At 43.4% G+C, this 27,535-nt stretch overlaps 1 protein-coding gene across 1 annotated transcript in view; it reads left to right on the top strand.

Moving 5' to 3' along the window:
- HAO1 (hydroxyacid oxidase 1) overlaps positions 1-12,821 on the top strand; it is a 390,969-nt gene extending 378,148 nt beyond the window's left edge. Inside the window, exons 19-23 of the mRNA XM_048938310.1 lie at positions 4,500-4,708; positions 8,683-8,769; positions 9,598-9,639; positions 10,094-10,312; positions 11,286-12,821. The gene's annotated coding sequence lies outside the window, so the exon portion shown is untranslated. The remainder of the gene's footprint in view (positions 1-4,499; positions 4,709-8,682; positions 8,770-9,597; positions 9,640-10,093; positions 10,313-11,285) is intronic.
- The last annotated feature ends 14,714 nt before the right edge of the window (positions 12,822-27,535 follow it).

Here is a 27,535-nt window from a genome sequence, read left to right as displayed (position 1 = left end):
TTCCTGTGTGACCAGTCTACCTGTGTCTGCTTCCTTGCCTGCTGCATAGGGAGGATGACAATCGCTTTTATCTGGTGGTTACTTTCAAATGGCCCTAAAGGCCTCTTTCAGACTGATGAAAATTCAGTAGAAGGTGAACTACCGTGAGAAAGACAGCAAGATATTTAACTAACGAAAGCGCTGTAGTTCAGGAAAGCAATAACATCCTTTCTTCCTCCCTATATTCCCACACAGCAGAGATTGCTGCAAAATTTTCTGCAAGCAGAGAGAAGTGGAAAGCCATAAAAAGGCTGAGACGAGTCTCTCTGAGCCAAAGGAAAACTCATGCGGTATGGAGGTTTGGGTGCTCAGTACAGCAGGTTGCTGTGCTAGCAAGTTCCCAGCAGTAGCTACACTTAAAAGAAGGTTTGTTCAATTAAAAATCATGACCTCGATTCTGCAAACAACTTCTTTCCATATGTAGTTTGTAAAAGGAAAAGATGTGCAAAAACAAGAGAGGGAGAAAGAGACTAAAACAGAGCCAATTGCATACATTTTATCCCCCTGGATACAACAGTTCCCCATGGAAGTGACTGAGAGGATTTAACATTTGTCCTCTGCTTGGATAGCATTAGGAACTGTAAGCATTGTAGACAGCTGCTGTACCCATGTGCATATGTAAGGCTGAAACCCTAAAGAAATACTGCGGGCGTCCTCCTAGCTGCCCTTTGCTTTCGCAGGCATTTGTAAGTACAATTGCTCTCACTTTCCATCGATAGAAATCAAAAAGCAATTAAGAATCAAGCTCTTCAAATTGATAGGTCTGAATTTGAAACATTTTCCATTCTTTGGCTGGTATCACTGCCTAGATTAGATTAGATTCTGTTAAAGGCAGATTAAAATAAACAATATTTATGGTTTAATTATTTGAATGACTAAGAAGTTCCAGCTTTATTTTAACTTCACAGAGGACTGGGAGATGTTTTTAATGATATGTTTTACTCACTTAGGATCTTTAATCCAGGGATCTCAAACTACTTTTCAAATAATTAATTAATCCTTGTACCTCTCCATGAGAGTTTTATCTCTGACATTACTGATGGGTAAACAAAGGCACAAAGGCGTCAAGACACAAACTGCTTTCCCAATATTAGTTAATGAATCCTTGCACTGCTCCGTGAGACTGTTACTATCTCTGGTACTACCAGTGGGTAAACTAAGGCACAAATATGCAAGCAACTCGCCTGAGGCGTTCAGGTGAGTCAGTAGCAGAGCTGAGAATAGCACAATTAGCTAAGACCAGTCTAAGTCTTAGCTAATTGTTTCTAGCAAGTACTACACTGTGCTTCAGACAACGGATGGACAGAAGGTGTAAGACCCTGTATGAGCTCAGCTGAAACCAGCTGGGTTTCAGAAAATATTCCCTCCTGTCTGTCTCCACCCACTGAAGATTGCATTTGCCCACGTTAGTCTGCAGTTTCTTTTGAACTCTATGACTGGTGGAAGCCAATGTAACTATGATGATAAGTAGATGTTTGGAAGTATCTGCAGAGTTTTCAGATCCTCCAGTGATGGGAGCTGCGTGCAAGCTTTGCCATGCAGGTGGAAGCTCCAAGGCAGCAGCAAGTGGATTTTTCTGGTGTTTATCCCTCTACCAACCCTGTGTGGCACTCTCGGGCCAGGAAATCCCCAGGCACGGCCAGGCATGGGCTGCAGGCAGAGCAATGCATTGCTCCTCTCCTCTGGCTGAGCCTGCAGCCCCACACTGAGTGGTGTGAGAGCGAGCTTGGCCCCAGCATGCTAACCTGGGACATGGCAGTGAGTTATATTTAAGGGCCCATGAAAGGTCCATGCAAGAATTGTCTGGAGGAACATAGAAGCACCTTATGAGGGGCCCTGGCCCCTCATCGGTCAGCAACACGTTTCCTTGTCCAGTCCATCACTCAGACCTCAGCATGTCTTCATCCCACAGACAAGAGCTCTCTGCCTTCTTTACAAAGAAGAGGAAGACCAGAGAATCTGAGACCATCCAGCCATATCAATTTTCCATGCAGGCACCTGAACCCTCACCACACACACATCCCAGCTGAGCTATTTCAAATGTGGGCTTGGCCTCATCAAATGCAGTCTCATTTCCACATGAAAGAGATGGAGGAATATGAAGCCAGCTCATCTGTATTGATAAGAATTTGGCATTACTTTCCCCCAGTTATCTAAGCTTTTTGTGTACATTAATCACAAAGCATAAACCAGCGTGGGGGATACATCTTCTCAGCTGTCTTTCCCTGGGCTCAGGCAATAATATGGCTGTGGATTGCTTTATTTTGTTTTGTTTTGCTGTTGTTATTTTTGTTGTTCTTTTTTCCATACTTCCTTTCTTCAAGTTCCACTCTGCTAGAGTCCAATCGCTCCCTCCCCTCTGCAATTTGGATGCCTCATTTTTCTTGTTACAGCTCTGATGCAAGCACTGCACTGCTGTGCTTGCCAAACCTGGCATGAGTACCCACTGCTAGTCTAGACACCAGTCTAACTGTAACGCTAATGCTAGGGTTTAACAGACTGATCTCGGCATTTGTCATAGCTCTGCCCACGGTCATTGCTTTGATCTTTATCCTTGAAAACCACAGTCATTGACAAAGGTAAAATGAATTTGTCTTTCAAAGACTTTGATGGCATTCCCTCGTTTCCTTTCATTTTTTTTCCTCCTCCCGTTCTTCTACCTGAATTTCATCATAAAGCTTCTGGTTACAGCTGCAACTCCAGGACCAGCTATAGTCCACTCTATCTTTTTTACTGTATAGCCTTTTAAAAATCTAAAGGGGAAATCCTTGGACACTTCTAGGACTGCCAGTGAGTGTAATGTAAACTTTAATGGGAGTCAGCAACAGAGGGACCTCGGGATTTGTCATCCTGAAAAGAGCCATGTGCCAAAAGCAGGAAAGAATGAGAACTAAGTGATGTTAGATTTCTAGTTTGAAATCTGCACTCTGCCAGGTACTATTCCTTGCTTCCATGTAGTATCTAGATTTTGAGCTGAGACAAGGACCTTCTATTAGACACTGTATAGACACGTTGAAAGGGATTGCCTCTGCCTGGAGGTGTTTATAACTTAAATAAACATGATGAGCAAATCATGTGTTACTAGCACCATCTTCTAGATGGGGAAGCAAAGGAAAGGATTGCACACACCTTGTCCAAGGTCATACAAGGGACCTGAATCTGAATTCATTGTAGGGCTCCATGTTGCCTTCAGGACAGCTGGTGATAATGCCAACTTTTCCAGTGAGTTGCTTGACTCCAGAAGCAATGGCTCGGCTCTCAGTTAGTGGTGCCTCTTGTCTGCAAGGATTTACGACTCTTTTCCCTGCTTTGAGCTGCAGGATTTGGCTCATTGAGGGGGAATGCTACAGATCTCTTAGCAGCTCAGCTCTCTGCTAGAGAAAAAGCAGCTTTTGAGCCAGACTTTTTTTTTGCAAGGTTACAAAAGCCAGTTGTAAGATGTCTTATCCCTTTGAATTACTGTAGGAAAAAATCCGCATGAGAAGCTTTCAGCAAGGTACTTTCACCAACCTTGACGTAGGAGCACCCATGAGCTTTAATAAAAGCAGATGAAATAGTCCTTCCATGGGGCCTGAGATAAGCACAGGAATTTAAAGAGCTCAATTTTCATATCATACACAATGTAAAAGTAAATAAAATCAATAGGGAAAGCTTTGATTATAGGATTTACACGGCACGTTATTGTACTTCTGTAAAAATCTTCCAAGGACTGTGGGTGAATTCCTGGTTTGTCAGAGTCAATGGGATTTTTTTTTCCAGACAGCAGTGGGGCCAAGCTCCCCTCCAAATGCTTGCACATCTTTTCCCTGTTTTCTAGCACATGGTCAGTGGCAATGGGACTCAGCATCTGCTGGAAGACTGTACTCCAGTGGATCATAACAAATCTGAAAACCCCTACACAATGATATTTCATTATACTACCCATCCAGAATTTCTTACAGGGCATCCAGTCCATAGCTAGGTGAGGTCATTCATCAGAACAGGTTTTCTTAAACGAACAAACAAATCTGCCTTCAAAGTGGCTGGTGCAAAACTGGTGCTGGCTGAAAGTTTTTGTGTTCTTGTATATAAATATATATAAATAATTCTATATACAGACTTGGGAAATGAAAAGCTTTGTATATAGGTAGTGTATATATTTTAGATAGCAAGATGCATGTATTTTATATTTACATCCCAGATATATATACCAGCATCCATAAAAATGTGTTTTTCTGTTTTTTTCCTACCACTTCACCAACTGATTCATAGACACCAAAATTTGACACAATATGTTAAAGAGAAATGTTGACAGTTTTCCACAGGCAGTTTTCTGCAGTCTCGGAGAAGCTCTACTCAACATTTCTTTTGAGATTTGAAGGAATTTAATTAACATTTTGCTGTTGCCCATTTCTGACTATTCTGATTTCAGCGGAGACTGGAGGAGCACTTGATGAGTATAGCTTTTTTGTTATTTACAGCCTTGTCAAAACGATGAAGTAGCAGGAATCTCCTTGGAGAGCAATGTATCACAACATTTTTGAAGATTATTTCCAAATCGAAGATGACTTCCAAAGAACAGCAAGGATGTAATCTTGGAGCCAATCAAACCAATGGCAAAAATCCCACTTTCTGCATGATTTTAATGGAGCCTCTGAAATTTTGGAGCTTCACATGTTATGGTTAAAAGGTATTGTCCAAATTTAGCATCTGTGAGCCTTACAGAGGCATGACCCTAAGAAGAAGTGATGAAAAATGCCTATTTTAAAAACAAATAACCCTATTTATAATGACACCAAAGGGAAAGTGGAGAATTCAGTATTTACTACTGACACCTGCCACTTGCAAAATCTCTCCACCGCTCGAAACAAGTATTTGTGAGAGTTTGGAAAATTTTGATCACTCATTTTTTCCTCCTTTGCTTCCATTTTGCTCACTGGTAGGGCTGTCCAATAACAGCACTGACGTTGCTGAAATGTCATGATGAACTTTGCTCATGTACTAGTTCCAGGTGAGATGGGAGTAGTTACAGTTCTTAACAAAACAAAACAAAAGAAGTATTTGCCAATGTTTTTGGATATAGTTGTTATGTCCCAGGCACAGAGATTAGTCAGAGCGTCCATAAATATCACTGTCATTGAAATCTGATATCCAAACCCTTCACTCCAAATGCCCACCAGCTGTGAAAACCCTGCTGAGCTTTGGCCATTGGGCTGTAAACTCCTCCTGGGTTTTGCTCCGTGCCTGGTGCAATGGCTGAGGGTCTCTGCCAGTGCAGTAGGGCGAGCATTTCAGGAGGGAAAGCAAAAGGCACATCCTACACAGTGGATTGCCTGGTGGGAAAAAGCTCCCATTGTGTATCATATTGCACAGTCCACCTCCCAGGCTTCATTCCTGCTGTTAGCTTCTGGTCCCTGCAGTAGAGGAGGGTCAGTGTAGAAGGTTACAGAGTAGCTGTGGAGGCTGGTGTGCCAGCCAGTACAAGTATCATGAATGGTCAGGTTAAATTTTGCTCTTTCTTGAGTACTCTATTAGAAACTGAGCTAAACAGTGTCTTGGTCCCAGCACATATAGAAGTTTTAATGCTATCACATAAAGAAAAATCCAGTTTCTCTGAAAAAGCTTGAGACAAAAGAGCCAACCCAAGATATTTATCAATTTACACTAAATTCATGCAAACAAAAACAACGCTCTTTACAGTAAATCTATTGCTGAGTTTTACTAGAATTGACTGATACTCCTACTTGCTTAATATCTAGCTGGTAGGCTTGGTGAAGGTTTTTTTCCATAGATGCATTTTGGTGAAGGAGAAGGCGTTCTTCAATGGATTAAAATGTTTTGCATCCAGAAATGTTCCGTTTCTTTGAAAGGTTTAGAGTTTTCAGTAGGAAAAAAGCTAAGAACAGCAGCTGAATTATTTTGAGTAAGAATTTTCTTCAGTATTCCACTCACACATCACCTCAAAACACTACAGAAATAGCATATTAACTGAAGCAAATTGAAGCAAAATCCATTCATATCATCAACAGATTTTCTAGGGGAGAGAAGTAGACCTTAGTTACTTTCATCATTTACTACTTGTGCTTAAAGCTGGCTTTAATCCAGCTCTGAATTCCACAGGTGGATGCTCTGCAGCATCCCAGAACCACGTGAGTCTGGTCTCTGAGTTGAATTCATACATAGAGCAGACCGTGTCAACTCAACACTATGCATTAGTAATAATGATATGTTTAGAGCCTATTGGAACCTATATAAACTCCAAATTAGCTCAGCTGAGCTGGAAATACCACCAACAGTGATTGTCTTAGAGAGAGTAGCAGAAATGTTACCTGAACCAGTGATTGAGCACCTGGTAGGAAGGCAGGGCCAATCCAGAGGAGCTCAGGTGCATGCAATGTTCCTGAGTGACTGGAAGGAGTGGAGCTGGATCCACCCCTTCCCAGACCTCATTTAAGGGTTGGCAGTGGAGGGTAAGGGTATGGGAGTCTTGCTAGAGATCCCTGTCTACTGGATGTCCTTCAAAGGTAAGCAGTCTTTTCTCCTTTGTGCCTGTGGCTGCTGCATCTGGGCTTGTTCTCGTTTGCTGCAGCCTAGGATAGTGCTACTTTGCTGTTACTGCTGTACTTAGGGGACCTGAATGAAAGGCCTAGGGATGGCAGACCCAGTGCCCTGAAGATGCTACAGGCAATATGGCTCTTATCCATATGTTGGGCACTGATAATCAGGTAAGACCCCAAATTGCAGTGAAAATAATCTTTTGCTCCCTGACCCTGAAAATCTAGAACCTGGTTCCTGTAAAATAGGGTGCACCTTTGAAGATGCAAGTAGTACAAAAAATGATGTACTTGTACCTTGGGGGAGATCACTGGAAGCTGGCAGCTTGGTAGTCTCTCTAGTACATGGCCTGCAGATACTGTGGTCAACACTCTCCTTTTCATTGTGAAGGGAACCTTAATTGAGTCCCTATGGCAAATCTGGCTCCCCCTCCCCCTTTGATACCTGATATAGTTATGCAGCTTCAGATGTTGGGCCAAAGAGTGTGGTATAGGCGGTTGGATATACCCCAGTGCAAACCAAAGTGTTGACCTAGGATAAGAACATAGCCTATATCTTGTTGTGAAGGGCTGACCTACCCTTTCTGGTATCTCTAAAACATCTATGCTACTCCCTCTGAGTCTTTCTGAGTCCGCAGGACCACCACAAGGGGAAACACGATATCAAGATGCTCCAGTGTCACTGTAAGATCAGCATGACACCTTGTGGACTATATGACACTGATGGAATGCAAGCTGAACCTTCCCTGGTCCAAGCAACTATGTGCCCCCAGGAGAACCATCAAGAACTGCCCCAAAAAGGGACGTGAATCTCAACCAAGAACCAGTCATTAATTGGCTTATATCTTGTCCGTTTACATTGTGATGGGCAAACTGTACAAAGCATTCCTTACCTTCAATCTGCTCAATCATCGCTTCACACCATGATGCAGTGGAGTGCAGGGAAAATGTTAACTCATGGTCTGAACCAATGATTGAGCACCTGGTAGGAAGGCAGGGCCAATCCAGAGGAGCTCAGGTGCAAGCAATGTTCCTGAGTGACTGGAAGGAGTGGAGCTGGATCCACCCCTTCCCAGACCACATTTAAGGGTTGGCAGTGGAGGGTAAGGGTATGGGGGTCTTGCTGGAGATCCCTGTCTACTGGATGTCCTTTAAAGGTAAGCAGTTTTTCTTCCTTTGTTTCTGTGTCTGTGGATGCTGCTTTTGGGCTTACTCTTACTGGCTTCAGCCTAAGATTGTGCCACTTTGCTGTTATTGCTGTATTTTCCTTCACATTATAGCTTTACAGCATCACAAAGAGAATGCACTGAATAAGACACACTGCAGTCAGATGCAGGCAGGGCCAACGCAGGAGAGAGTGTGGTGTCTGTGCAAAACTGAATCTAGCTCAGCATATTGGGATAATGCAAAGTCCAGCTGAATGGCACCATTTAATGCTGAAAGAAGAGCCCAAGTGCCAGCCAGCACCAGGAGCTAAGGAGCACCCATGGAGAAGGGCACAAAGGTGGCACTGATGCACAGCACTTGGCTTCGCTCCCTCAAAGGTTGCAGCTGAGTCTCTTGTTAACTTTTCCTTGACACAATGTTATTGAGAATTATGCCAAGCTACTCAATAGCAATGCCTCCTTCTCACAGACCTTTCATGAGAAAAATACCAGTGTCTGACATCCCAGGCATAAGCGAAGACAGTCAAAGGCACAGTTAGTTCTGTTATAAGCTTGAGAACTTGGCTTTAAGTGTACCAAGGTCCTCATCCTGCAAAGCACTTGGGGTTGTATGGTTCATGTAGCTGATGGATAAGTCAGCAAGTTTTGTCTAAGTAGAGACAAGAATGAAACCCAGGTCTCTGGTATGTTCTGTGCTCAGCTATGAAAGCCGTCTCATCCTTCTATATCCATCTGGTTATAGAAGTATCTGGTATAAATGTGTCAACTGTATTTGAAACTGTTACTTAAGTGCTACAAGGGGTGATTCTTATTTATTACAATCTTGTTATCAGTATTCTTGCAGAGCTGAATTTCCTGTGCAGACATGCAGCAACCTGGTTCATCACACAACCAAACCTTCAGTGTGGGGAAGTTGTTCTCATTCACTTCTGTTTATTTTCCAGCTCTTATCCTATCAGCCCAAGTGAATCAAGGTGGGAGGAGGTGAAGCAATTGGAACGGGCAGTTTTTAAGGCTGCACTGAGTATAAGGTAAAAAAATATCATAAATCTTATTTCATGCTTTCTTGCCAATTGTTAGAAATGTGCAGTCCATATGAATTCATATAACAAGGAGGGAATATTGGGAAAACCAATAAAGATTTTGTGGTCTTAACTATAATGAATGTAGTTTGATATAGAGTCTGTTTTTCACTGCATGGCAAAATGAATCATAAAATACTGGACCTTGAAACTCCTGCATTTTTTAACAATAGCCTGGGGACAGTTTACAGTGTAATGAATTGTAATTAACCCACCTTCAAAATCTTTTATGAGTATTTTGCCAATTAGCTTCGCATGCTTGCTAATGACTCATGGCCAGCGCATGTCTTTACAGAGCAGGCTTTTACAGCACACACTAGCCTGTTAAGTCAGCAGAAGTATGCAGGATGGTGAGATAGACACAGGTAAGACCCAGCCAGTCCTAGTAACATACGTATTTCAACATTCAAAGAGCTTTTGCTGCTCTCTGAGACCCAAAATAACTGTAATAATGTATAGCAATGTCAAAAGGCTTTGGTTTCCAAAGGATTGCAAGGAATGCAAAAGGGCTCAAGTCCTGACATCTGTTGTTACTTAGTACCAACATATATAATGCTGCTAATTGCTGAGCCATCTTTGTTTTCCTTACTTAGCACTAGGGTTAGAATTATTTTATTTTTGTGGTTCATGGCTTCCTGCCACTTGCAACACAAGGTCCATTCTAGAGAAAATAAAACAACTACCAGACTGCCTAGTAGCAGTATGTGGAGGGCTGGGGTTGTTTCTTCCCCTTTTTTTGTTTTTTCTTCTCCCCCTCTTTTTTTCTTTGAAATCTAGGGGACGTAAGTGGAGACCATGCCCCAAACAGAACCAGAGGAGGTAGGACCTGACTGGTGTCACACCTAACAATTGTGTGAAGCAGTGCTCTATTCCTTGCCATAGCCAGAAAGAGATGTGGAAGGAGGAAATTCAAAGAGGAGGCATGGCATGATCCTTGCCTGGTACCCTTCTTGCTCCAGGCAATCTGTGGTTTATGGACTTCCCAGAGCAGAGGCTGCCTCCAGACCAGTGTGTTTTAATAGCCACCCATGGATCTATCCTGCTTGAATTTTTTTGATCCTTTTCTCGAGCCATTTATAACTTCTGGTCTCCGCAACATCCTGTGGCAATGGGTTCCACAACTTAGTTATGTTTTGCATGGAAAAAATACTTCCTTGTGTTGGTTTAAATCTTCTGATGTGAATGTTTTGTTGGGTCCCCTCTAGTTCTTAGGAGAAGCCACAGAAAACAATTTCTATATTTCTTTTCCTGTGTGTCATTCATGATCAAACAGATGGTGACTGTATCTCCTGCTTTTATCATCCCTTTCCACCCTGCAAACTCATCTCCTTCATTTCTCATATTTATGGAAGCTGTTTCCCACCTCTCCTCATCCTGAGTGCTTTTCAGCTCAACTCTTCTGGAGGCCAAGAAACTCGCTATTATCATGACACGGTTTCATCAATGATTCCTGTCATGGTGGATTCTTATTTTGCTCCTGCTGCATTTCCAGGTAATTTTTAACATTTTAGTTGTCTCTTCTGATGGGCTTTAACTAGTGTTCATAGAAGACCCTATAATTTCTTTACTAGATGCAATATTTAGGGCTCATTGATGTTGAAGTGTAGTTAGAGTTTCTGCATGTGCTCCGCTTTTGTTGACAGTGCACTGCATCACTCATTTTATTGCCCTGTTGCTCCGTATCATGAACTCTTACAGCCGTGCTTTGTGGCCTGATTTAGTTTTACAATGCTAAATAATTTGCATCATCTGCAAAATTTCTCATCTCACTATTCATCCTTCATACTGGCCTATTTATGAATATGTCTGAACACTAACAAATTGGTATTTCAACCATCTCAATTCTAAGTAAGCACAAAAACCCTTCTTTTGGAGACAGACATGAGGCTGATGTCTTAGTGCAAAGCACTGAGGGGGACCCAGCAACAGCTTTCCACAATGATGAACATAGTTTTATACCCACTGTCCAAAAGGACATCTTTCAAGGACTTTCTTTTCTCATGCGTTATCATGGTGTCTTGATGCAGATAGTTTTCATCACTGGCCGAAGTGGGCTCTCCCTGGATACAGCCAATGAACTGAGCAGCTTAGGGCAAAGTTATTATTCTGTTATTATTCAAAGTTATTATTTATATACATATTCTGGAGAATTTATCCCTGCATGTCATGCACATGTATCATGGGCAAGACTTTTTTTTTTTTTTAACCACAAAGAAATAACGTCCTCTCTATCACTGATTAAAAAAAATAACACCATAGACTTAGTCCAACAAATTAATTTACAAACAAAAGTGAAGCTAATGCAGGTTGTCTGTTGCTCAGTATGAACTGAGTACAAGTTGAATGCAGTGCTTAGTGGGCGATTTTGGATGTAGGAATGAAAGACTTCTACTACTGAAATGTAAATGAAATGTAGGGAATTAAGTCCTTCCTGTATCTGAACTTGTTTTCCTTTTTCCTTACAGAGGTGGTCATACTTACCTAAAATAGCTGGCATGTTTGTATCTGTGAGAAGCTGAACTCAGCCTGCTCTACTTGAACAGATGAATTGAAGACAGATTTTTCTCTTTACCCAACCCCATTATAGATGCATTTCTCCTGGAGAATCAACTCTCACAGCAGTGTGAAACCAGTTAACGTTAGCAAGCCACTTCCTCATTTCACAAAATACTGCTGCTTTTCTGTTGTCCTGGATCATTCTCACTCCCCTGTCAGTCAGGTGAGTGGCTTAGCAGGAAGGGCCAAACTTGTGCCTCATCCTTGCGAGCTGTGCATCTGCCCTGTGACACAGCCCTCCCCTGGTGCAGCTGTGCAGCCAGACCTGTCACATGGAGGTACCATGCTGCTGGCTGTCACCCCTCCAGGGCTATTCTGCACACCATTTTGCTCCTGGAAGTCCTGGATAATTGTATCACAGCTATGGGAGTCTGGCACTTTCTTACAGAGAACACAACTGGAAGCAGAGCTAATGGTGATCTTCAGAGCAACATGTTTGGTCCAAAACTTTCCAAAGAAGAACTGTAGCATGAATATATTTTGAAACTCCATGATTGTGCTATACTGACCTTCATTGCAACTGCAAATTTTTTATTTTTTTTTTTTATTCCCTCTCCTGTATTTTAGAGCTTTTCTTACCTAGCTGCATCTGTTCAGGTAATGGAAAAATATTATTTCTTTATAATTAAGTTCAATATGTCTACAGCCTAGATAGACTGTATTTACAGGGCTGGCTCTTTCTGCATGTAGCAAGGGCTGCGTTACCAGAAGCCTAATCCTGAATCAGTAGGAATGGTGGCATTAAATTAAATGGGAGCAGGATCCCACCATGCATTATTTTAGCCAAGCTAGCATGCCACAAAGAAATGTGTTGAAACATTTATTTAAATTAAAAAAAAAAAAAAAGGAGAGAAACATATGGTTAAATAATTAATGGGAATCATGAAACACCTACACAGAATAGTGGGAAGCATGGAAATCCTCATACACGTATTTGAAGTTACACCACAGATTTCTTGGGTGTTTTTCTTTTTTGCTCTGCTATTTTATGTCCATACAAATAATATGGATGGTGATTATGTGATTTCAGATTGCTCAGGTAACGTTTTCCTGTGTAGCAACCAGAAGTGAGTCATGTTTAACATGAAGCAAAGTTCACAGCTGCAGTGTTTTGTTCTGAGCAGTGCCATTGCCTGTAACACAGCAAAGCATGGTGGGAGGGGGGAGCACACTGATACTGCTGTCATGCCAGAAAGCAAAGACATAACTAATTTTAGGGAAAGCATGGGGGGAAGAGGTGGCTTCTGTCAACTCTAGCAGCATTCTTATACTGCAGTAGAAACTGCTGGAACACTTTATTTTGTGTAACACCAATGTACTGCTGTGTAGAGAGACATTATTTTTGTGTACAGTTGCACAGAAAGGTTGATCATATGTGCTACTGGGATGAGAAATAGTGGATGTGCAAAGGACTCTCAGAGAGGCCAGTACATTTTTTATCTGCTGCTATGTATTCCCTTTATCAGTTCAGGACAATGATCTGAGGAGGGAAGGAAGCCAAGCATGGTGTACTGAAGATGGGCTAAGGACTACATCCTCTGGAAACTCCTGGGACAGATGAAATCCTCCCACTGATCGACATCTACCTTCTTTATCTTCTTTAGCACTTAGTCTCTAAAACTTGGTGGAAATTCAGAAGTCTGGAAGCAGCCATTGCATTCTTGAGTAAGGTGCTGTCCATTTTACAACCAGCATTTGTCTGTAGGTTCCACAATGGCTCTTTTGTTTAAATGCTCACTCCTTGCTAAGGATTACTGACTGAAGTTCTTCATTCTTGACACCACCCCATTACTCCCTGCTGACCAGCTGTGTGTGGAGCAGTATACTCCAAAGACGGCTACTCAGGGATCAGTGCTGCCAGCCAGCTGCTTATCCTTGCATGGGACATCTGCCTGCTCCTTGCTAAAGCAGTGCCTGGGTGACCCATCTGCTAATCCAGAGGGACAGCTTTGAGGCCTAGCAGTTGCATGGCTACCTCCCCGTAGCTACACTGGGCACTTTTCTGTCTTTCCCTCCCTCCTCTTTCAGCCCACTTTTAGTCCCCACTCACTTGCTCCATCAAGCACAGTCAGTGTGAAATTGGGCCCAGCAGGAGCACATTTTGGGGAGTGCACAGCTTATGTTTACACACGAGAAAGAACTTTACAGCACCAGGCACTTAGATGTCCTTCACGCCTTCACCTCTCTAAGGAATACCCTTTCTGAGCCATCCTGTACTAACGTGGACATCAGAATAGAATGTACACAAACATACATAGAATTATTTTGAATAAATCAGAGGGGATGAGTTGCTATTTCTTTGTGTTTACCTTGATTACTTTGATCCAAGCATTCATTTCTTAGGCAGAAACAAACTTTTTTTTTTTTTAATATATACAATCTCTGGTTTCTTTTTTCCGTGATAAAAAAAATTTCTAATATCCTTCTCCCAACCTATGGCTGTCTGCTGAGACTCCATGGGTATGATTCCTCTTCGACCATTGCTGCTTGTGTGAGTAAAGATTCACAGCAGTAAGGCATCCTCAGGTTTCGTAAACACCTAGAAGTTTCGTATGGTCTTATTCTTCTAAAACAACACCACCACTATTAGTTTACTTTCTCCCTACATTAAAACACAGCTGTCATTCTATGAAGACCACACAAAACTGCTGCAGACATGACCAATCATTAGTTTTGCTTGATGATCAGACCTACTCACCTGTCAGCCTAGCTGGCTTGCTGATGGCAACACTGCTTCTCTGATGGCCCAAACAGAGGCTTCAAATAAAAGAGATAATGAGAATTTGGCATATTACTCTGAAGAGTCACAATACAACATTGCAGCTTCTTGGCACAAGTCACAGGTTTTGGCACCAAACACTGCTACATCTTTAAGTTTTGACCTATTTCCCTCACACTGCCCTTTGAGCTCCTCTAGCAAGCTCCACCTTAAGTAAGGAAATTGACTGTGCTTATAATCACCAATACTTAGCAAATCTTTTTCTTATTCCAGAATATGTCCATCCACAGCAGTTTGTATTACCATTTTTGTACCAGCGCATCCCTTTGCCTAGAGAGCTCTTCTCAACTCTTCTTCCTTAATTTTCAGCTATGACATATTCATAGGCAGAAATTGTGTTCACTGCCTTTCTCAGCTAACCCCTCCCAATGTCCCCTCTGTTGGCAAGCCCTGCTGTCCTTGTCCACCTGTTTCTGCTATTGCTCCTACATCAGCTCATTTATTTTGTTTCTTAGTGAGCAAAAAAGTGCACAACATTGAAGCTGAACTCTCATCTATGCCTGGTGCACTGTCCCTGTCCGATTTGTCCCCTAAGACTGCATTTCCCTTTTCATGGCTATAGCATAGTTGTGGCTCAGAGTCACCCTGTGATTAGAGTACATCCAAGTCTTCTTCCTCCCCAAGCTGCTTTAAGTGCATAGCTCATTACCAAATGTTTTCTTAGTAACAGTACCCAGCTCTGCGGTGATCTGCATGAGCTATGGGTCTGGGCCCCCTTCTCCAGAAGAGCCAGACTTTGCCAGCTGACACCAGCTGCAGAACCAGTTCTCAGTATTCAGTGCACTTAGGGAGAAAGAAACAAGTAGTAAACTAAAGACAAACAGAGCTACACCACAGTCAAATGTATTATAACACTACCAACCAAGACAGCTGCTCCTGCCAACATAGAAACAAGATAGGAACTAGAGTGTTTCTATTTTTGCATTAAAATAGAAACAGAGATGGAGAGGACTTGAGGAATTTATCAAACCAAATAAATATTTTTCATTTTAAAATTTGAATGGAATGGAAATTATAATCTTCCACTGTTACCATGGAGCTGAATAATTGTCCTTCCCCTCACTGGGCTTTTAGCAGTAAGGAGGTGGTTGCAGCAGGGCTGGAAGTTTGCAGTTTTCTTCCTACCCAACCCAGCTCTCTTCTTTGAATTACACTGCCTGGTTACTGACTCCAGAAAGAAGAGTCGAGTTTTGCAGTGATTTTTTTTAATAGAGTGTTAACTGAAAAAAGAGAACAAAATGAACTTCTGGATTGCAGGAACCACTGTTCTTCACTATTCTTACCTAATTTAAAGCAGTGAACCTCCACTTTCAAATAGAGAGGAGCCGCAGCGTCCAACTTAAGACTTTCCTGCGTGCCAGCTGCAAGCCAGTGGGATGACTGGGAGGCTGGAGCAACACCAAAGCTGGGGATTTTGAACCAGATTGCTCCTACCACCCTCTTATCTCAGAAGAAGAGCACTAGAGGCTGCCTAAACCTTGCTAGAAAAGGCCCAGTGAGGTGGAGCACTTTCTTGCAGTGACGTATGGAACGTCCCAGCCAAACCCAAAAACTGCTTTAAAAGTGAGGGTGTAGTACGCAGGGAACAGACTGTCATTAACTCTGGATATTTCACTGCCTCAAGAGTAGAACATTTCTGCTTGATCAAATAGATAATAAAATGGATTAACAAATAATTCAAGAGGCTCTTCATTGCCACTGTTTCCAGTAAACAGCCCCACATCTGTCATTATTTTAGAACAGGAAAATATTTAGTGATACAGGTACTGAAAGGGCTGCCATTAACACTGTAATAGACTTCTGCATCCACATGAAATGCTCCTGAAATCAAATGGATTAGACTAACTGCATTCCTTCAGATCAGCAAACAGCCCAATAAGCCAGGACCACAGTCCATAATGGCACAGTATCCTTTGAGACTCCTTCCCAGGACTGTATCCGCAGTGCTACACACCACAGGCAGTGTGCTACTGCCATTAAATTCCTGTTCTTTAAGAGCTTAAGAGACTGATTCAAACAATTTTCCTTTCCTTGAACTGTTTTTAAATCAAGTCACTTCTCCACATTTTCAACTTGAATAAATAAATAAACTTGGCAGCTGGTGGCCAAGAGGGCCAGTGGCATCCTGGGATGCATTAAAAAGAGTGTGGCCAGCAGGTCAAAGGAGGTGATCCTCCCCCTCTACTCTGCCCTGGTAAGGCCTCATTTGGAGTACTGCGTTCAGTTCTGGGCTCCCCAGTACAAAAAAGACAGGGATCTCTTGGAAAGAGTCCAGCGGAGGGCCACGAAGATGGTGAGGGACCTGGAGCATCTCCCCTATGAGGAAAGGCTGAGTGAACTGGGTCTGTTCAGCCTTGAGAAAAGGAGACTGAGAGGGGACCTGATCCAGGTCTATAAATATCTGAGGTGTGGGGGGCAGAATGGCGAGGCCGGACTGTTTTCAGTGGTGAGTGGAGACAGGACAAGGGGAAACGGCCAGAAACTGGAGCATAGGAAGTTCCGCACAAACATGCGCAAGAACTTCTTTACAGTGAGGTGACGGAGCACTGGAACAGGCTGCCCAGGGAGGTGGTGGAGTCTCCTTCTCTGGAGATGTTCAAGACCTGCCTGGATGCCGACCTGTGTGACCTGCTGTAGGGAACCTGCTTTGGCAGGGGGGTTGGACTCGATGATCTCTGGAGGTCCCTTCCAACCCCTACAAATCTGTGATTCTGTGAAATAGCATTTAAGTTAAGGTTTGGAGATGAGTCTTCTTAGGTTACTATTATTGTAATTATTAAAAAAAAAACCACAACCACAATAAAACAGTAATAAAACAGTATGATGCTTCCTTCTACTTCTTGGTTTGAGATGGAATCAGAAATCCAAAAAGCAAAGCATGTGCAGAAGCCCTGTGGGTTGGAGATCCCTGAACTCCTTCAAACCAGGAGCAGTTGAAAAGCTTACAAGAAAAGTTGCTCTCCAGAGGCCCTCAGCCCAATTACCAGGAACCAAGGCAGGCTGAATACGCTCAGGGCAATAGATGCAGAGAGGAAACAGTCAGGTACCCTTCAAATATGCAACCAAAGAGTTTAAGGTTTGACTATCACTTGTCTAGACACATGTTTCAGAAGGGAATAAAAGAAAGAAAAATACTCTGTCTGGGAATTCTTACCCTGCGATTGTTGAGAAGCAGAAATGCTGGGTAATTCTCTTCAACTGAATAAACATAAGAGGGAGTCTGAGAGCAATTTGGCTCCAGAGTAAATATTGTTACCAAATTCTTTGCACCTGCAACAGTCAGGAAAATGATAATATAGCCTCTCCACGTCTTCCTATCCCACGCTTTGGAAAGCATCCACGCAGTACCTCATACGTCTGCTACAGCATAAATGTTTTCAAGGCAAAGCCTTATGCAAGCCCCTGCTGGTACGGTTGTATCACGCTCTATGGCCCCAGCCCACAACTCCCACTCTCATCTTGGCCTCAAGTCAGCCTGACACTCTGACCCAATCCATTCACAGCTCTCCAGCATGATCCCTGCAACACCACTGGCTGCCATGGTCAGCATTCAGCTTGTACTGCACCAGCTCTGCACAGCACTGCCCTGCTGGGAGCATGTTACAGGACCTACTAAGTTTAAAAATAAAGGTAATGAAAAAATTAAGAACTTTAGCTGTCATAGCTCCTGGTACCATTCTCCCAGCTTAGTCACACATACCAATGGAAAACATTTCTACTGGTATAGAATCATGAAACTACAGAACGGTTTGGATTGGAAGAAACCCTATAGCCCACCCATTCCCAATCCCCAGCCATGGGTAGGGCTGCCCCCCACCAGCTCAGGCTGCCCACGGTCCCATCCAAACTGGCCTGGAATGCCTCCAGGGATGGGGCACCACAGCTTCTATGGGCAGCACTGTCAGTGCTTCACCATCCTCTGGATGAATAATTTTCCTCCTAATATCTAACCAAAATCCCCCATTTTAGTTTAGAGCCATTCTCCTCCCCTTGTCCTATCAGACTGTGCAAAATGCCAGTCTCCCTCCTGCAATGAGGTCTGCTCAGAGCCTTCTCTTCTCCAGACTGAACAAGTCCAGCTCCCTCAGCCTGTCTTCATATGAGAGGTACTCCAGCCCTCTGATCTTCTTCACAGCGCTCCTCTGGACCCTCTCCAACATTTCGACCTCTTTCCTGTGTTGGGGACTCCAGACCTGGATCCAGATGGAACCTCAAGAGCAGAGAGGGACAATCCCCTCCCTCCCCCTACCACTTTCAATGCAGCCCAGGATACCGTTGGCCTTCTAGACTGCAAGAACACACTGCTAGCTCACGTTAAGTTTTTCATCTACCAGTGCCCCTAAGCCCTTCCCTATAGAAATGCTCTCAATGCTTTCTTCTTGGGATTACCCCAACCCAAGTAAAACCTTGCACTATGCTTTGTTGAGCCTCATTAGGTTCACGTGGGCCCACATTTCAAGTTAATCAGGGTCCCTCTGTTTAGCATCCCTTCCTTCTGCCATGCCAACTGCACCACTCAGCTTGATGCCATCAGCAAACTTGTCAAGGGCACACTTGACCCCACTGCCTATGTCAATGATAAAGATGTTGAAAAGCACCCGTTCCAAGATGGTCCTCTGGAGGACATCACTCACACTGGCCTCTGCCTGGGCATAAGACTGATAACCACAACTCTCTGGTTGCGACCTTCCAACCACTTCCTCACCCACCAAATAGCCCCAATTTAGAGATAAGAGTGTGGGCACTGGGGTGAGGCTCACTAGCCTGTGGTTTCCCAGGTCTTCCTTTGTCCCTTTCTCAAAAATCAAAGTGATGTTTCCCTTTTCCCAGTCACCAAGGACTTCACCTAACAGCCGTGACTTTTAAAAAATGGTGGAGAGCAGTTTGACAACCACATCAGCCAATCCCTTCAGAACGCTGGGATGAACGTCACCCAGCCCTATAGACTAACACACATAATAATATAACTTGCCTCAAACCGTTTTTGTTTATAGTGAAGCATATCCTTGGCATTCAGACTGACAAAGCAAGAGCACCAAGGCTCCACAAGTAGGGAGCAGGCCCACTGCAGCTGTAACCCTAGACTGCACCTCCAGTGACAGGGAGATGAGGGACAGAAAAAGGTGAACCCACATCTCTTCTGTGACAGAGGGAGGCCAGAGGAGCATTTGGACACCTGCAAGTTGATTTTCTGGACTGTTTCTTACAAAACAAGCCAGTGCCTACAGGACCTCAGTGCCTTCTCTATAAAATGGAACACATTCCTATCCCCCCCACTCTTGTCACACTTACGCGCAGCATTCATCTACCAAGGAGCAGCTAAGAGATGAAGCCACGAAGGCAGAGAAACATTTGCACCATTATCATGGAAGGAAAACATCTCCCATTTATGTGCTGGGTTTCACACAAGTGAAATGAAGGAATTTGGTGTCAGACTCCCCACTCTGGTCACTGATGGATCTGAAGACTAAGCAAGTGAAAACAATAAAGAAGAAATAAGACACTATTTCTCCTGTTCCTATCTCAGACACACACTAAAAAGCAGAATGCAAGCTTGCACTCCAAGGTATTGGCTTCGTGTGTGTGCATGAATTGAGTCCATCAGCACTGTGGCTGTTCAGCTAATACAGACTCAGGACAAATCAGAAGTAGAGAATAAACGTAACACTGGTAGTATTTTAAGATGTTTCCACTGGAAGAATCTTAGGCAGAAATAAAGTGTCTTATAAAGAGTTCTTGCATTACATTTGGAGATTGAATTCAGTCCTGAGTCATAAAGTGTTGGGTTTAAGTAACTATTCCAGAATACTAGACTGTATTTCCCTTAACACCCAGAAACTGCCTTGCCTTTTTTTTTTTGTACAGGGAATTTTTCAAGTTGATTGAGTTTATCAAAAGGCCAGAAGAAGGGATACATTCCATGTTCCACTGGAGTACTTTTTGTCCTAAGTACAAACTGCTAATGTTTGAATTTGCCATCTTCATCACAGTAGCCAAACAATTCAGCCACTTAGTCCCATACAAAGTCCAGTAGTTTGCACTTAAAACAACTACTTCTTGGCTGCTCCATTAAACTCCACATCAGCCACTGCTGTGGCTTTTCAGGAGGTAAATGGGACCTGGGAAGCACAGATCCTTGAACAAGCTAATAAGGAGTCAGCCAGGCTGACTCACTGTCCCCAGGCTCCCTTACAGTAAAAGCAAGCGTTTCATCTCCATGGGAAGTTTCACAGGGAGAGGAAACCCACCATATGACCCACATAATGGACTGAAAGAATACTTGCTTTGTAAAAATTACACATATATACACACCTTTGTCTTCTAGACCAAGGCCCCTGCCTTCATGCCTAGGCAATGTTTTGATGAGCAAAATAATAATAACAACCAATAAGCAGCTATAAGGACAGATAACAACAAAGCACTTCGGTTTCTCACTGCAATATGAAAACAGAGATTGGATTACCAGGAGAGGACAAAAGGTGGAGATGATACTGAGTGACAGAGCCCACATCCAGGAGAATTACGCAGATTTCTGCTGGTTAAGTAGCTGTAAATACTACCAAGTATTTCCTGAAGATTGATAAGCATATTATGTCATATTAATTATTATCTGTCAATGAAAATTAATCCCCTACAACAAAGTTATTTAATCATCGGAATCCACACTGGCAGGAAAAAAATCTCAGGTTTTTATATCACTTGACTGAGCTTAGTAAACAAAAACACAGGAGATCTGGTTAATCCTCTACAAGACTTTAGGGACATGATGTGGTCTTGTTTTGTGATTGGTTTTGAATGGCAAGATGGTCCCATGTGCTAAACTGGACTTACGATCTGTGCTATTTCCAAGCCCCATTGAACCACATCCTTATTGCAGCTGGGCAAGGAAGCCCTGCAAATCTGAGATGAGACTCACACCTCAATGTCTCTTTTTGTCCATTCAGACAGAGAGGCCTTAGCAGTGCATGCGTTCAGTGCCACCAGCTGCGCTCACACACACACACACCAAAAAAAGAAAGGAAAAAGAACGAACCTGAACAAACCCCGATTTTCTTTGCTCAAATAAGGGTGACATGGAAGACTCACACCCTCACTATGACAGATATGGAGAAAGCTGAAGTACTAAATGAGGTTTTTTTTTTTTTTCTTTTGTCTTCACTGGCCGTCAGGATTCTTGTTTTTCCTCACATCACCAAAGCTCACATCCCTGGACCTCTAGGTGAGAACTGGGTAAATCACCCCCACTATAAGGGCAGAGCAAGTCCAAGACAACATCACGAATCTGAATGTCTGCAAGTCTATGGGGCTGGATGACACGCATCCCAGGGTCCTAAAGGAGCTGGCTGATGCGGTTGCTGGGTCACACTACATCATATGTGAAAAGTCATGGCTGTCAGGAAAAGCCCCCAGGGATTGGAAAAAAGGAAATGTCACTCCCATTTACAAGAAAGGTTCGAGCTGAGGAACTACAGGCCAGTGAGCTTCACCTTCATGTCTGGGAATATCATGGAACAGATCCGCCAAGACGACATGTTAAGGCACACGAAGGGATAAGCAGGTGATCCAAGACAGCCAGCAAGGCTTTACCAGGGCAAGGTTATTCATGACCAGTCTGGTGGCCTTCTATGATAGAGTACGACGTAAGTGGACAAAGGGAAGGTGATGATGTCACCTACCTGGAATTGTGCAAGGCCTCTGACACAGTCCCCCAGTACATTCTTATCTCTAAATTGGAAAGATACAGATTCGAGGGGTGGACTACTCAGGGGATAAGGAATGGGTTGGAAAGCCAGAAACAGAGCGTTGCGGTGAATGGCTCTATGTCCAGGTTGAGGCTAGTGATGAGTGGTGTCCCCAGGGGGTCTGTCTTGGGTGCTCTTCAACATCTTCATCAATGACACTGATGACAGGCTTGAGTGCACCCTCAGCAAGATTGCTCATGACACCAATATTATATATTTTATATATACACACACACAAATAAAATACATATATATAGGAGATAATATATATACATGGGGAGAAGAACTTGACAGTTGTTCCCCTCTACTCCACCCTCACAAGGCCCCAGCTGGAGTACTGCGTTCAGGTCTGGGGCCTCCAGTACAGGAAAGATGTGGAGTTGTTAGAGAGAGTCCAAAGAAGAGCCTCAAAGGTGCTCAGAGGGTTGGAGTATCTCCCCTATGAAGACAGGCTGAAGGAGCTGGGCTCAGTATGGAGAAGAGAAAATTCTGGGGAGACCTCATTGCAGCCTTCTAGAATTTAACAGGGAATTATAATAAGGAGAGGAATCTACTTTTTACTTTGACAGATAGTGATACTAAAAGGGTTTTATGCTCAAGAAGGGAAGTTTTAGATCAGGTGTCAGGAAGAAGTTCTTTACTGAGAGAGTGGTGAGGTACTGGAACAGGCTGCCCAGAGATGCTCCATCCCTAGAGTTGTTCAGGACCAGGTTGGATGGGGCTCTGGGCAACCTGGTCTAATAACAGACCTAGAGGTTGTTGGCCCTGACTGTGGTAGGGGGTTTGGAACTTGATGATCCTTAAGTTCCCTTCCAAAACAAGTAATTCTACGATTCTAAACATCCCAATACGTTGTGCTCCCCTCACCACGCTAGCAGACCCAACCATCTCCAGTAATCTTATCCACCCTGGTAAATCCAGGCATTAATTTCTGTTGAAGACATATTCCCACAGAGGCAGAGTAAATAGCTCAAGCATCCCAAGCCAGCACTGTACCTTTGCCCTAAAGGAGCAGCCCCATTAGCAGTGCCTCTGCTATATTCAACCCAGACTTCCTAACGGTATCACATCATAAAACCATCATGCATCTGGTCCAAATTTAAGGCACAGTTGGCAGTACTTGATACAAGAAAGAAACCAAGGACTGAATTAGTATCCCACTAAGTTGGTTTTGGTTTTTTGTTGTGTTTTCTTTTTCCTCCAAGTCACAGATGAAGTACAGAGCCATGCAGAGAAGTCCTTCATACGCCTACCAACCCTTCCCAAAGGAGGGAAAAAAAAAAAAAAAAAAAAAAAAAAAAAAAAAGGGGGGGGGGGGGGGGCTGTATAGGTTTTATGTTCTTTGAAAATGCCACTTCATTACCTCCCTTCCCACCTCTCCCCCCCCCACCCCCCCTTTTCTTTTTTGTGTGTGCATGCCAGGAGAGGTTAACAAAATTACTGGGGGATGAAACATACTCAAAACGGTCTTTCTGGATCATCAAACAGGATTAGCATATGAACTACACTCTGCAGTGCAGCACACCTGAAGGAGACAGGGCCGTTAGGACTGCACACACACCTTCCGCTCTAGCACTAACGAGGAATTGCAGCATGTGGTGTGTGTGCAACCTGTTGGTTACCAACTTGGTATTTAGAATGGAAGAAAATAACCAAACTGAAGTGCCAGATGCCAAGGGCTGAACTATAGCATTGCACCTTGGTGCTCCTTAGAGCACTCTGGAGTCTCACCTCTAGCAGAAGCTTAACCAGTTCTAGTCCAGCCACGCCACAAGCATGGTACACACAGCAAGTAATCCCCAAAAACATGCCCCCAAAGAGACTTGCTTAGTTGCACACATGCCAGATAAGAGCAGGCCAGAACCACACACTCCAAGAAGTTAAAAACTGAAGACCTTTACCTCCTCATACTGAGGCGACAACCCACCAGTTGTAAGCCTTCAACAAGGAACAGGTAGCTCTTCCTTCTCCAGTGAGAACTGGTGTTCCCAGCTCCTCACCAGATAGGTAATCCTCCTACTTATTTCCTTTAACGCATCAATAAATCACTCAGGTCATCAAGAACTTGCACGCTTCATTTTGCACAGGATTCTATTAATTTCTGCTCTTCTAATGACCCAGGCAGGCAATGCTGCCGCAGTGTTCTTAAGGCAGCAGCTTTTCCTTCTTTTCGCTTTCACTTTTTGTTCTACTGCCACTTAATGAGTTGTGAAAACAAAGCTTTACACACACCTGTTGTAAAGATAGGCAGCATCAGACACAGCTTCAGATCAACCAAGAAAGATAACAGTCGCAATTTGGTAATAAAAAAAGAATCACTTACCCTTTTCCAAGGACCAGGACTTACTAAACACTCCAAAGGAGGCAATCTCCAAGTAGAGCTGCTTCCCTTGTAGCTGCTAGCCCTTAAATGAAAACAGGGAGGGGTAGACCCAGGGTTCACCCCTTCCACTCACACAAGTGAATTGCTCACACCTGTGCTCCCAGGGTTGGCTATGCCCCTTCACCAGGTGCTCAATCACTGGTCCAGGCTGTGACCTAACGGTTCTCATACACCTGTGCAAAAGAATAATTATCTTCCATGCAAAATGCATTTTACACCACCACATAGATCACAATCAGAAGCTGCTGTTGAAGATGGCAGAGATTTCTTTTAAATCAGTATTTCTGATAGGTCCATGGAAATTAAGCCAGCAGAAGCAAGATCCTCCATTGCATTCAGTCAGCACTATTTCCTGGGTACTCAGGTATGTTAAAGTTTGGTGGGGAGAGCTGTTAAATTCAACATAGAAGAAAAATGTATGATGATGGCCTACACACAACTTATTAACAGCTGCTTGCAAAGTCAGCATCACCACTGTAATCTACCAACCGCTCCTTTGAGATACATATGAGAAAGGTCCTTCATCTTCACATTTTTTTTTATTTCTTGATTTTTTGTCTGACCGGGAATATGCCAGCTGTAAGGACACTCCGTGCTGAACACCCTTGTCTCCAAGTATCAATCAGGATATGTGAGATGACTGATAGCAGGCAACAGTAAAACAAACACACCACACTCCTAAACATCACACTGTACCCTTTCAGCTTAATTAACTAAATCAACTACCTGATGAGTTAAAATTCTCATTCAGCCCAAGGCTCAGGATCAATGTCTGTCCTTTTACAAACTTGCAAGGCTTGGTTCTCCACGTTCACATATGTCCTGTAACCTACATGGTGCACAAACCGAGTGGCTGAGCACTGCAGAGCAGGAAAGCAGGTGTCATCAGGGATAGAGAGCCAGAAGGGATCAGGAAAAAGGAGGTTGAGGAACAGGACCAGATTCACAAGTGATGTAAACCAGAAACTCCTGTTGTTTCCAGTCGTCAGCTGGAAAACAGGGATCATCTCCTTTCTTTTGTCTGCTTTATGGTTTTTTCCTACTGTAAACTCTTCAGGAGTGCTATTGTCTTTATATAGCATCACCTATATGTACATCACCTAGTGCAAAAGATCCCAAACCATGCTCAAGTCTTGCAGTGAAATAGTAATTACTTGGTTCCAGAGGTTTCATTCAGGAGCAGCAGTGCTCCAGTGCTGCCAGATGAGCAATTGCAAATTGCTGCGATCCACTGACAGAAGATTAATTTTCATTCATCTACAGCGTTTATTATTGTTTTCCTATATTTTAATATCACCCTTCTGATCTCTTTACTAAATGGTTTAGTAAGTTCCATTGTTGATTACAGTTACTCTGATCCACCCTAGCAGCCTGAAGTGTTTATGGTCAGTGTAATTCAAATCTCTTTGTTATAGTCTTAGGAATCTCCTGAAAATAGAAAGTAAAACTAATGGGAAACACAAATGTTTTATAGATTCTATGCACATCTTTCAGATTAGTAGCCAGCTAAACAGACAGTAGGGGAAAAAAGCAGAGATCAAAATCTAAGTCAGAATAAGTGCTGGCCAGGAGTCCACACGATCAAGTCTCAGGCTTCCCACAAAAATGGAGAAAAAAAAAAAAAAAGAAAAGAAAAAAAAAAAGAAAAAAAAAAGAAAAAAAAATTTCTAGCAGGAACAGTGGTCAAACAGACCACATTCTGAAAAAAAAAAGACATTTCAGACACTCTATTACTCCCTCCCACCTGTTTCTAGTACACCCACTATTAGCCATTAACTTGATGGATGCTTCATTACTTGTGCTGCCAGCTGGTGCTCTCCTTGTCCTGCCTCTATGAGCCCCAGACTTGCCTCAGGCCGCCTCTCCTGGAGGTCCCACCACCTCCAGCTGCCAGCAGACAAGACAGGAGACTTAGCACTATGATCTGCCCTCTCCTTACCAGAACAAAGCCCCAAACCCCTCTGCAGCAGTGGTCAGTGGCACCATTTGCACTCCACATGCTCTTCTCTCTGTCCTTTTTAATAAGCTACAAGGCATGACAGCTCTTTTGGCAGATGCCAGGTACCTGGATGCTACAGGTTTTCTACTTGTGAAACACACAGGAAAGGGAAAGTGAGGTTTAGGGCTGCAGGACAGCTGCAAGTAGCTCAGCAGGGCTACATGGTGCAGTTATCAGGATCTCCAAAGCCCAGAGCCCTGCCCATGCCTTTGCCACACCTGCAGTTGAAAGTGCCATTAAACACAAGTGCTGGCCTTTCAGGTGAGCAGACAGCAGCCCCAGCCATTTCAGACCAGGGTTAATGCTTCACTAAAGTCATGTCCTCAGGCTACGCTTCTCAAACCTAGCGGCATAATTTTTAAAGCCTCACTTTCAGAAATAACTTAAGCACTTAAATGGAAAGTTTTAGTGGCTTATGTTGAGATTTACACCCTTAACTGCTGAAGTTATCCTTGAAATGGCTCCAGCCATTTCACTTCTCCTCTGGTTGAGCCACCAGAGCTCCAAGGCAGGGACTGTGGCCTCTCACTCTGTGAGGCTGGGTTGTAGCTTCCATGTCTAAATCCCTGGCACTGCTGGGTGCCTGCGTGTTGGCAGTAAGAGCTGGCCTTTTCCTTGTGGGGCTGACTGCAGTCCTCGTGGAGCTCCCTTTACTTCTGAGGGGCTCAAGGAGCCCACCACCCTGTTGCCAAATCAATCTTCATTTGATTTGAAACTCATAAAATACCTATATTTCTCAGAGGAATTGGCCAGGGCGTCATCACAGGAACACCAACATTGAAGTACCCCACTCTTTGAAGCTGGCACTTTAATGATTAATTAGTGCTGTAGTACTGCAAATACACCTCACTTGAGGCAGTTTAAGCTTCTCTTTGTATAGATAAATACTATGATTCACATAAAAGGATAACCCGGAAATGCAGGACACAGAGGGTGAAGATTAAAGCACAAGCCTCCGTCCACATGCAGATGTTTGCCCAACAGGACTAATTGGAGAACCTGTCCAGCTTTAGGGAGTGTTTCCATTAAACTGCTTACATTTTCCAGTCCACGACATGGACTGCAAGAAAGAACGACTGTTAGCATAGAAGGAAATTTGTCCATAATGTTTTTAAGGAGACTTGAGCTTTAAAGAAACATCCATCCTATGGCAGGTTGTGGAAGAGTAATCCTTGCCTCAAGCATTTGAAGAGAAGCCATTTCCCTGTTCTGCTGTCACAGCTACGCATTTAAATGTTTCCAAATATGCTTGGGGC

Source organism: Lagopus muta, chromosome 2 (genome assembly GCF_023343835.1).
Source record: "Lagopus muta isolate bLagMut1 chromosome 2, bLagMut1 primary, whole genome shotgun sequence".
NCBI classification, from domain to species: domain Eukaryota; kingdom Metazoa; phylum Chordata; class Aves; order Galliformes; family Phasianidae; genus Lagopus; species Lagopus muta.
Note: the sequence above shows the minus strand (reverse complement) of the source record. Positions and strands in the feature narration are given on the sequence as shown.